We start from the raw sequence: 12,834 nt of genomic DNA, 5'->3' as shown, positions 1-12,834 counted from the left end.
CTTACGCACTACTCAATCTAACTTAAACTAACTTTCGCTAAGGACAACACTCACACACACCCGTACCCGAGGGAGGACTCGAACCTCCGACGGAGGGAGTCACGTGGACCGTGACAAGACACCCAAGACCGCGCGGCTACCCCGCGCGGCTGGCTTTCAGGATTTTTGGACAGAAACAATGATCTTTCCATCAGACAACCTGAAAGCACAAGTCTGGGAAGAATGACAGTATTTAATAGAAATATGTTGGGGAGTTTTCCCAAAAGTTAGGAGATGTTTATTCTCCGCACCCTCTTCCCCCTTCCAGAATTCGGAACATGTATGAAATGGGTGTAACTACAGCGTTGAAGCCAAACAGAATAATTGCGCACAAGGGTCTGAAACGAGTTGGAATTGCGAGCTCTGATGGACATGGAGAATAGATAACAGTAGCAGCTGCTATATATGCACAAGAAATATTCATTCCACTTATTATTATTTTTCCAAGAAAAATCCGTGACAGGCCCTTTTGATGCAGTGGTGCTGCCACATATTCTGGATGGATGGTGGAACTATCTTTTATAACATTTCTCAACTGTTTTATTGGGCAAACCAAACCAATAAAAGAAGCTCCTGTCCGACTAGTGCTGAACAACTATTCGTCCCATCTCAGTATAGAAGTATAAACGTAAGAACAGTGGTGTAGTGCTTCTATCATTTCCTCCCCACTGTCCTCACAAATTACAGCCCCTTGATGTAAGTGTTTATGGCCCTTTCAAGAAGATGTGCTCCAGGGGAATCGATGCCTGATTGAAAACAAATCCAGGAAAGACACTAACAATTTATGATTTGCTTTCCATTGTAAACAAAGGACTTCTCAGCACTTTCACACCAGCAAACATCACTTCAGGAGTGTCAGCAATAGGCATATTCCCATTTGACCAAGACAAATTTTAAGAAAGTGATTTTTCTTCATCTTCTGTGAGCGATAGGCCAGTTCCAGAAGAAAAACTTTCAGGTTCTCTGGTTAACTCCGAGAAAGTGGCGAATGCTGTTAATTCTGTTCCAAGTACTTCAGCAGAGAAACATTTTTATCCTTAACACATTCGTCCTTACCTTAAAACTAGACCAAGGGAAGAGACCAACCGTGGAAGAAAGAAAAGCAAATGTGCTATCTTAACAGACACACCCGAAAAACAGGATCTATAAAAAGAAAGGGAGAAGAGAAATCACAAGTTGGCACCGAAGAATGGAAAGAGAGAAAAGGAGAGAAGCAAGCAACAACTAGCAGCAAAAGAAAGTTGCAGTTTTGTCCAATTTCCGAAGAAGAAGAAGAAGAAGAAAATTATTGTTTGATCTGTGCTGATGTTTGTAGAAAGACACAGGAATGGAGCAGTGTACTGAACACAAACTGTTGTCTCATTGCTCATGTGCAAATAATGATCCATTCTACGTGTGTGCAGACTGTGGACACAATGAAGATACTTCTGTCGTGCCAGATATTTCAAACTGTGTATACTCCTTTCAGTAAAATTTTAGTATGTTGCAACATGCACCATTGGTTGGATAAATTGAAACTCATGTCAGCCATTCCTCTATGCTCTATTGTAGCCACTCTGATTGTCTAATCGGACATTTTATTTAGTTACTCACTACAATTTTCAAATTTAAACAGTTTCTAATAAAAAATAATAAAAATTAATAACTGATTTTTTCTGAACGTGCCCCTATCTCCCCCACTCTAATAAATGTTTGGATTGCCAAAGACTACATATTTTCAGAATATATATGGTGTATAAGCATATATGTATATACTGTGTAAAGGGGCAACATTGTTAACAGAAATCTCGTAAAGATCTCGATTAATTTACTTCAGGTTTTTACACGTTACTATAATAAACCTTTGGATGGATATAGGATACATATACCTCTAATTTATACAGTGTATAAGTACACATACACGACAGGCAGAGCAAAAGTTACTAGCGAAATTCTCGAAAGAGAGTTGACCGATTTACATCTAATTTTAACATGAAACTTGCAGACGGACAGAGGCTACGTATTTTTAACGTATGTAATACATACTAAACAAGTATACAGGGTGGTCCATTGATAGTGACCGGGCCGGTCGGAGTGGCCGTGCGGTTCTAGGCTCTACAGTCTGGAGCCGAGCGACCGCTACGGTCGCAAGTTCGAATCCTGCCTCGGGCATGGATGTGCGTGATGTCCGTAGGTTAGTTAGGTTTAATTAGTTCTAAGTTCTAGGCGACTGATGACCTCAGACGTTAGGTCGCATAGTGCTCAGAGCCATTTGAACCATTTGATAGTGACCGGGCCAAATATCTCACGAAATAAGCATCAAAGGAAAAAACTACAGAGAACGAAACTCGTCTAGCTTGAAGGGGGAACCCAGATGGCGCTATTGTTGGCACGCTAGATGTCGTTGCCATAGATCAAACAAATACCAACTGCGTTTTTTAAATAGGAACCCCCATTTTTATTACATATTCGTGTACTACGTAAAGAAATATGAAAGTTTTAGTTGGACCACTTTTTTCGCTTTGTGATAGATGGCGCAGTAATCGTCACAAACATATAAGTACGTGGTATCACGTAACATTCCACCAGTGTGGACGGTATTTGCTTCGTGATACATTACCTGTGTTAAAATGGACCGTTTACCAATTGCGGAAAAGGTCGATATCGTGTTGATGTATGGCTATTATGATCAAAATGCCCAACGGGCGTGTGCTATGTATGCTGCCCGGCATCCTGGGCGACATCATCCAAGTGTCTGGACCGTTCGCAGGATAGTTACGTTATTTAAGGAAACAGGAAATATTCAGATACATGTGAAACGTCAGTCACGACCTGCAACAAATTATGAGGCCGAACTAGGTGTTTTAGCTGCTGTCGCGGCTAATCCGCACATCAGTAGCAGACAAATTGCGCGAGAATCGGGAATCTCAAAAACGTCGGTGCTGAGAATGCTACATCAACATCGATTGCACCCGTACCATATTTCTATGCACCAGGAATTGCATGGCGACGACTTTGAACGTCGTGTACAGTTCTGCCACTGGGCACAAGAGAAATTACGGGACGATGACAGATTTTTTTGCACGCGTTCTATTTAGCGACGAAGCGTCATTCACCAACAGCGGTAACGTAAACCGGCATAATATGCACTAATGCGCAACGGAAAATCCACGATGGCTGCGACAAGTGGAACATCAGTGACCTTGGCGGGTTACTGTATGGTGCAGCATTATGGGAGGAAGGATAATTGGCCCCCATTTCATCGATGACAATCTAAATGGTGCAATGTATGCTGATTTCCTACGTAATGTTCTACCGATGTTACTACTAGATGTTTCACTGCATGACAGAATGGCGATGTACTTCCAACAAAATGGATGTCCGGCACATAGCTCGCGTGCGGTTGAAGCGGTATTGAATAGTATATTTCATGACAGGTGGATTGGTCGTCGAAGCACCATACCATGGCCCGCACGTTCACCGGACCTGACGTCCCCGGATTTCTTTCTGTGGGGAAAGTCGAAAGATATTTGCTATCGTGATCCACCGACAACGCCTGACAACATGCGTCAGCGCATTGTCAATGCACGTGCTAACATTACGGTAGGCGAACTACTCGCTGTTGAGAGGAATGTCGTTACACGTATTGCCAAATGCATTGAGGTTGACGGACATCATTTTGAGCATTTATTGCAGTAATGTGGTATTTACAGGTAATCACACTGTAACAGCATGAGTTCTCAGAAATGATAAGTTCACAAAGGTACATGTATCACATTGGAACAACCGAAATAAAATGTTCAAACGTAGCTACGTTCTGTATTTTAATTTAAAAAACGTACCTGTTACCAACTGTTCGTCTAAAATTGTGAGCCATATATTTGTGATTATTACAGCGCCGTCTATCACAAAGCGAAGAAAGTGGTCCAACTAAAACATACATATTTCTTTACGCACTATTTAAAGAAACGCAGTTGATATCCGTTTGACCTATGGCAGCGCCATTTAGCGGGCCAACCATAGCGCCATCTGGTTTCCCTCTTCAAGTTAGACAAGTTTCGTTGTTTGTAGTTTTTTCGTTTGACGCTTATTTCTTGAGATATTTGGCCCAGTCACGATCAATGGACCATCCTGTATATGTAATACATGAAGCGCAAGACGTTGTTACCAAAAGTCTCAAATAGTTCTTCGAGTCATTTCAGATTTCTACATAATATGCTGACGAATATTAAGGTAGACATAGGTTATATATTATTCGGAATCAAATGTTCATTAAGGTATGATTTAAGAGTTTGAAGAATACGAATGAAGAACTTTTCTAAATTTTGATAACAACGTTCCCCTTTGTATGTTACATATATATTTCTGTACTGTATGCATTTAAAAATATGTAGCCTATGTCTTCATCAGAGTATCATGTAAAAGTTTTAAGTAAATCGGTCAAGAACTTTTTGGTAACAACATTTCCCTTTTATATGTCACATATATATTTATATACTGTATAATAAAAACATATAGCCTATGTCCGTCTGAATGTTCATTGAAGTATTGTCTAAAAATCATATATATATATATATATATATATATATATATATATATATATGATTTTGAAGTATTGTCTATATATATATATATATATATATGATTTTGAAGTATTGTCTATATATATATATATATATATGATTTTGAAATATTGTCTATATATATATATATATATATATATATATATATATATATGATTTTTAGACAATACTTCAATGAACATTCAGACGGACATAGGCTATATGTTTTTATTATACAGTATATAAATATATATGTGACATATAAAAGGGAAATGTTGTTACCAAAAAGTTCTTGACCGATTTACTTAAAACTTTTACATGATACTCTGATGAAGACATAGGCTACATATTTTTAAATGCATACAGTACAGAAATATATATGTAACATACAAAGGGGAACGTTGTTATCAAAATTTAGAAAAGTTCTTCATTCGTATTCTCCAAACTCTTAAATCATACCTTAATGAACATTTGATTCCGAATAATATATAACCTATGTCTACCTTAATATTCGTCAGCATATTATGTAGAAATCTGAAATGACTCGAAGAACTATTGTAAACTTTTGGTAACAACGTCTTCATCATATATATATCCAAAGGAAATCGATGGATAATCCCAAAAAATCAGCCAGGGCAATAAATGAAGGGCTTGTTAAAATATTGGTACAATAGTATTCAAGTATATGTACTTGAATAGTTCTGGTATTTCAACTGCAGATTTTTCAGCGCTCATTTAACTTTAGGACTCTGTATCTCAGAATGAACCAAAATGGACTTGTACCACTATTGAAATGAGCCCTTCACATGATGATCTACTGATGAAACACATGGTGAAGGTCCATGTTCCAACAGTTAAACATCGCTTAGCACCTATAGATCCAAATGAAAGACAACCTTCTCATGAACCTATGATAAGCCCGAAAAATAGCAAGGCCAGACTACTGTTTCCTAAGGTGCATGTATCATGGACCACTGAACACTGGTGAAAAATTCTGTAGACTGATGGAAACAAGTTTAATCTCTTCTCCTCAGACGGGATACAGTATATTCGACAGCCAAAAAACAAGAGGAATGACAGAAAGAGCCAAGTATCTACCACGAAGCATGAAGGACGAAACACCATGGTGTGGGGCTGTTTCTCACAAAATGATGTAGGTCTCTAATCGAAATTCTTCGTATAATAGATAGTGTGAAGTATGGAGAAACACAGACCATATGATACCTCATGGAAGACAAAATATGCCTCGTAATTGCCAGTTTCAGCATGACAATGATCCGAAGCACACCTCTGGTCATTTAAACACAGTTATGAAGCAGCACAAACTAAAGGTATTCGAATGGCCAAGCCAAAGTCCAGACTTAAACTGCATATAACATATTTGGAGCGAGCTGGATAGACGTGTTCACCAACAAAACTGGACCAACAAGGAGGCTTTCTACAAAGAATTGCGTAGAAAAAGACTTTTCAGGCACGATTGGCCAAACTCGTGAATTGTATGCTATCCAGGTGTGCTACAATAATACATGCAAAGGGCTACACAACAAGTATTTAGCCAATAACATCATGGGTCAAGACTTAATTACTGTTTTTCTTCTGTTTAACTTCAAAAACATAATTTTGAGCATATGTAATTGGTTCATTTGTGTTTTATTATTGATGCAGCGAAGATCAGAATTTTATAAAATGTGTAAGATAATGAAGCACACTTTATATAGATTTGGTAATTAAGTTCTATCATTTAAAGTTTCTCCTAAAGAATTTGTTTTCCGAATGTATTATCTCTACAAAATGCTTTTGAGCGATACTCTGTTATGTTTACAAAAGTCTAATTTATAACTCACTATAATAACATGGCTGTTAGCAGCTTTTAGCAATATATTAACTACCATAATTTATGACCAAAATGTCTGCCTTCAGGTTTCCCCAATATTCTAGATTAATTGGGTGATGTATATAAATGGCGATAAGTTAACCAGTCCAAGTTTGGGCTTACCCCTACCACCCACCAGGGTGTGGTTGTCATCATCATAAAATGGACTTAGCGTTTATGCTCTGTACATTGGTCAATCAACACAACGAAGTATCATCACAGATAAGCCACCACCTCCAGAGGCGATATTTACAATTTTGTTTTCACTATTTACAACTGAGTATTGTGACCAGTGACATTATCCGCAAGCACTCCAATGTATGACCACCTACCACTTACACTTACAGAGGGAAAGTGTTACACTTTTGGGGGATTTTTTTTTCAGTTTTGGTCGACTTTCTCCCTGGTGTTCCAAATACACACTTTTCCAGACTGTCGTCCAAAAACACACATAGATAATCGTAAATATGAGACTTTAAATGTTTAACGATTAATACAATGCATTATTCACACAAATACACTGATATCCCAATAGTTTAATATATAACAATCAGCACAGTGCATTATTGAAGCAAACACACCCTTGCTGCATACCAAGCCCATGTTTCAATGTGAGGAACTTATCCTTGCATTATTAATGTGTTAAAAACAGTGGTCTGTATTCACATATCAGAAAAGGTTTTGCATCATCCCGGTTTCCAGAACGCCTGAAGAAAGACGTTGACTGTGGATATTGTATCACAGACACAGTCCCTTTGCTCAAAGATGTCACTAAACACGACCAAAGATGTAAACAACCATGCATGAGCAGCGCCTATTAGACCGAGAGCGTCCGACAGCGGATCAGTTCCAGTCACTCCACCAGGAAGGAGGTACATAGCTCATGTTGTCTGTAGTTCAAATGCCTAAACGATAAACACCGCAGTTCGTTCGCATCCGCATTTTACTTTGTGCCAGGAAAGGCTCTCAATAAGGGAAGTGTCCAGGCGTCTCGTTGTGAACCAAAGCGATGTTGTTCGGACATGGAGGAGATACAGAGATACAGGAACTGTCGATGACATGCCTCGCTCAGGCCGCTCAAGGGCTACTACTGCAGTGGATGACCGCTACCTACGGATTATGGCTCGGAGGAACCCTCACAGGAACGCCACCATGATGAATAATGCTATTCGTGCAGCCACAAGGCGTCGCGTTACGACTCAAACTGTGCGCAATAGGCTGCATGATACGCAACTTCACTCCCGACATCCATGGTGAGGTCCATCTTTGCAACCACGACACCAAGCAGCGCACTACAGATGGGACCAACAACATGCCGAATGGACCGCTCAGGGTTGGCAACACGTTCTCTTTACAGATGAGTGTCTCATATGCCTTCAACCAGACAATCGTCGGAGACGTGTTTTGAGGCAACCTGGTTAGGCTGAACGCCTTAGACACACTGTCCATTGAGTGTAGCAAGGTGGACGTTCCCTACTGTTTTGGGATGGCATTATGTGGGGCTGACGTACGCCGCTGGTGGTAATGGAAGGCGCCGTAACGGCTGTACGATATGTGAATGCCATCATCCGACCGATAGTGAAACCATATCGGCAGCATATTGGCGAGGCATTCGTCTTCATGGACGACAGTTCGCGCCCCCATCGTGCACATCTTGTGAATGACGTCCTTCAGGATAACGACATCGCTCGACTAGAGTGGCCAGCATGTTCTCCAGAAATGAGCCCTATGGAACATGTCTGGGATAGATTGAAAAGGGCTGTTTATGAACGACGTGACCCACCAACCACTCTGAAGGATCTACGCCGAATCGTCTTTGAGGAGTGGGACAATCTGGACCAACAGTGCCTTATTGAACTTGTGGATAGTATGCCATGGCGAATACAGGCATGCATCAATGCAAGAGGACGTGCTACTGGATGTCAGAGGTATCGGTGTGTACAGCGATCTGGACCACCACGTCTGAAGGTCTCGCTGTATGGTGGTACAACATGCAATGTGTGGTTTTCATGAGCAATAAAAAGGGCGGAAATGATGTTTATGTTGATCTCTATTCCAATTTTCTGTACAGGTTCCGGAACTCTCGGAACCGAGCTGATGCAAAACTTTTTTTGATGTATGTACTATGACGTGACTCTCAGGTTGCCTAAAGAGGAAGGACGACCATTTAAAACACAAGTAATTTTTAACAAGGGCCACCATTTGAAGTAATTATCAATTGCTCTCAAAATAACGGTAGCCAAAATCTGTTTACAGATTATCTTTTCTCTAAGACATTTCGTTAATAGTTGAAATTTCAAGGAACTTGAAATAAAATTGACAGGTAAATTATGGATACAACAGTGGTCTGTTCGCTACTAAAGGGTCTTGAATCCGTCATCTGATTGAATGCTTATTAATCCCTACTGGACTGTTTGTAGCCTAGCACTTGTCTCACCATGTGGCGGTTCTGGGAAGGTTTGTTGTCTTACACTGTCATTGTACTTTGTTTAGATATAAGATAATTTTACTTTCAGATTCTTTTTTGCGTTTACAGCTATGAGGTGGTTCGACATAATTCATTCTAATTTTTTGCTGTCCTTTTACATACATGAACTATATATATCAGTGCTTTGATATTTTATGTAAAATTCCACTCTCTAAAAAATTTCTTTTATGTGTGTAGATTGTGTTTTATCTTCTTTGTGAGATTTCTATTCGTTTTCATCTATGTTGTTATTTCGTTATATCTTTTGTCCTTTTATTGTGATTTTTTTGTATAAGCCATGGTTTTCCTGTCTTATTTGATCTCACGTGCGCCTGCACTGCACGCTTTTAGATTTACGTTTCGTAAAACTTTTTTTTTAATTTCTTTTTCATGTGCATGTATGTATTGTAAATGGAACATGTAAGAAAGTTTAAATATTTAGGAATGAATGATCCAAGTCTACTGAGTGATGTTCATGAATTTCTCCATACCATCTAAAACAATTTTTTCCATTTTGCTTGGATACCACGCCGTACCAGGACTCCTTTTGCCACGCGACATCAAGGTGTCTTCTTTCCAAAGTTCCTTCCAAATTTGAAAACATTTTTTGTGCAGGAATGTAAACTGCTTATGATATGTATCGATAGTTCGGAGCTAGTATTGGATTTGTGTCTCGGCACACGATTGGTGACAGTTGCTACATCCCCAAGACAGAGTAAGGGATACTGGCTAGCTCATCAGGGCATGGAGCGGAATGTGAAGCCAGAAAAGTTTGGTTGAGTGATAAAAGGCAGTTGTTGGTGCGTCTATGTGCAGATGATGCGGTTAGTGCAGCAATCACGCTGAATTGTGTATGCTATAAACTTACATTCATGTACATCTTCCACATCGTGTTCACCGAATTAGGAAAATCACAGTATTACGAATAGGCTATCAGTAAACTTGAGGGGCTTGACTGTGAAAGTGATGTAGATTTGTATATGAAAGTAGCCTATAGACAGTGCTGCCCTAAGAATGAACCATTTCAGAATAGATTTGAATTATATCAGTACTTTGGTACCTGAATTGGTATAGCGACACCCTTTCATTTCTTCTGTGTCAAGCAATATACATTGTGTTGAAACATCTCAGAATAGCTACAGCAGCAGTGTCATGGAGGAAGGAGCGACTTTTGCTGGAGCGTTAGGTGGGCTATCACCATAATCTAAAAAGTCTTCATAAGTCAGTCTGCGACTTTGATCTACCCGGTCTATATGAACAAAACTTTGAGCTGACGAGCTATTTAAACCAAGACGATGAGTGAAGGAATGAGAGGGCGGACTGACATGAAAAAGTGTTTGGCCAACTAGGCCTGCGACTAGAATGAATTACCTCGTACTTGCCTCTCACTGCCGGAAAGCGCGCACTCCACTCAGCCTAATACGGCCATTGTCGGCGAGGAATAGTTTCAGAGAGGTTTGGCGCTGCCTTTACGCCACTTCCATTAGATACGTTACTGGCCATTAGAATTGCTACACCACGAAGATGACGTGCTACAGACGCGAAATTTAACCGACAGGACGAAGATGCTGTGATATGCAAATCATTAGCTTTTCAGAGTATTCAGACGAGGTTGGCGCCGGTGGCGACACCTACAACGTGCTGACATGAGGAAAGTTTCCAACCGATTTCTCGTACACAAACAGCAGTTGACCGGCGTTGCCTGGTGAAACGTTCTTGTGATGCCTCATGTAAGGAGGAAAAATGCGTACCATCACGTTTCCGACTTTGATAAAGGTCGGATTGAGGCCTATCGCGATTGCGGTTTATCGTATCGCGACATTGCTGCTCGCGTTGGTCGATATCCAATGACTGTTGGCAGAATATGGAATCGGTCGGATCACGAGGGTAATACGGAACGCCGTGCTGGATCCCAACGGCCTCGTATCGCTATCAGTCGAGATGACAGGCATCTTATCTGCATGGCTTTAACGGATCGTGCAAACACGTCTCGATCCCTGAGTCAACAGATGGGGACGTTTGCAAGACAACAACCATCTGCACGAACACTTCGACGTCGTTTGCAGTAGCATGGACTATCAGCTCAGAGACCATGGCTGCGGTTACCCTTGACGCTGCAGCACACACAGTAGCGTCTACGATGGTGTACTCAAAGACGAACCTGGATGCACGAACGGCAAAACGGCATTTTCTCGGATGAATCCGGGTTCTGTTTACAGCATCATGATGGTCGCATCCGTGTTTGACGACATCGCGGTGAACGCACATTGGAAGCCTGTATTCGTCATTGCCATACTGGCGAATCACCCGGCGTGATGGCATGGGGTGCCATTGGTTACACGTCTCGGTCACCTCTTGTTCATACTGAAGCACTTTGAACAGTGGACGTTACATTTCAGATGTGTTACGACCCGTGGCTCTACCCTTCATTCGATCCCTGCGAAACACTACATTTCAGCAGGATAATGCACGACCGCATGTTGCAGGTCCTGTACGGGCCTTTCTGGATATAGAAAATGCTCGAGTGCAGCCCTGGCCAGCACATTCTCCAGATCTCTCACCAATTGAAAACGTCTGGTTAACGGTGGCCGAGCAACTGGCTCGCCACAATAAGCCAGTCACTACTGTTGGTGAACTGTGTTATCGTGTTGAAGCTGCATGGGCAGCTGTACCTGCACACGCCATCCAAGCTCTGTTTGATTCAATTCCCAGGCGTATCAAGGCCGTTATTACGGCCAGAGGTGGTTGTTCTGGGTACTGATTACTCAGGATCTACGCACCCAAATTGCGTGAAAATGTAGTCACATGTCAGTTCTAGTATAACATATTTGTCCGATGAATACCCGTTTATCAGCTGCATTTCTTCTTGGTGCAGCTATTTTAATGGCCAGTAGTGTAGAATTTTCTCAGGTGCAAGAATAAAATGCGGACCCGTTATGACAAGGTAAAGTGACTCGGAGAAAGGACGAGATGGTTGCTGTAACGATTTTCAACGGTAATAAAAAAAATGGACGTAATGCCTCGCTACAACACAATTACGTCGCCAGGGATTGGTAGCTGGGGAGAATGCAACGCGGTCTGGAATTTCACAAAGCTGTTGTCACACGAAGGTGTGTGGTTTGTTTAACATCCTGGGAAACCCAAGCAGCCCTCTACCTCAGGGCTTCCATGCTCAAAGGACGTAAAATAGAATCGTTTGGCTTTGCGATGGGTAGCGCTGTCATTGTTCATTGCGCGTGACGTCACGTGGTGAGCAATGGTAGCGTTAAGTTCAATTATCACGATTTGTACGCACACGTCTCGTGCAGTTTCTGCACATATGCCACACTCTGCTTGCAGCCTCTTCAAATTCTGATTCACGTTAAAACAAAAAATCTTTTAAACTAGATTCAAGATTTTTCTTCAAGAATTCTAAAATACCGTAAAGACATGTGGTTAGCGTTTTCAGATTTTTAAGTTTAAAATTATTGATGTAACAAAACTCATATAGTTATGTATGAACTGCATACCGGAACGAAAAACGGAAGGGACCATTCATATTCTTCATCCACGCACTTCCATATTAAAGGGTTGGCCTCTTCTTCCCCCTGACAGAGAAAGCACGGCCGAATAACTTCCTAGTGCCTTAGAAAACGGCCAAGAGCCGGCAACAAGAGCAACCACAGCACAGGAATATTCCGTAAAATTGTTAATTCTCTTGTTCAACAAAGTCAAACATTTTTGGAGTTCATGAGTTTTCTCACTAGAAGATGAGAACCCGTTGTAGACTAGGCACTTGGTGCCGAATTTTATCATTTTCCATGCATTTTTGGTCATATTATGAATAACATATAGCAGATACAATTAGCTTCGTTTACAGTGGGGTGACAAAAGCCACGGGACACATACAGATGGGTTTAGTAGTATCGCGTACA

The sequence above is a fragment of the Schistocerca serialis genome, chromosome 3 (assembly GCF_023864345.2).
Source record: "Schistocerca serialis cubense isolate TAMUIC-IGC-003099 chromosome 3, iqSchSeri2.2, whole genome shotgun sequence".
Classification (NCBI taxonomy): domain Eukaryota; kingdom Metazoa; phylum Arthropoda; class Insecta; order Orthoptera; family Acrididae; genus Schistocerca; species Schistocerca serialis.
Note: the sequence above shows the minus strand (reverse complement) of the source record.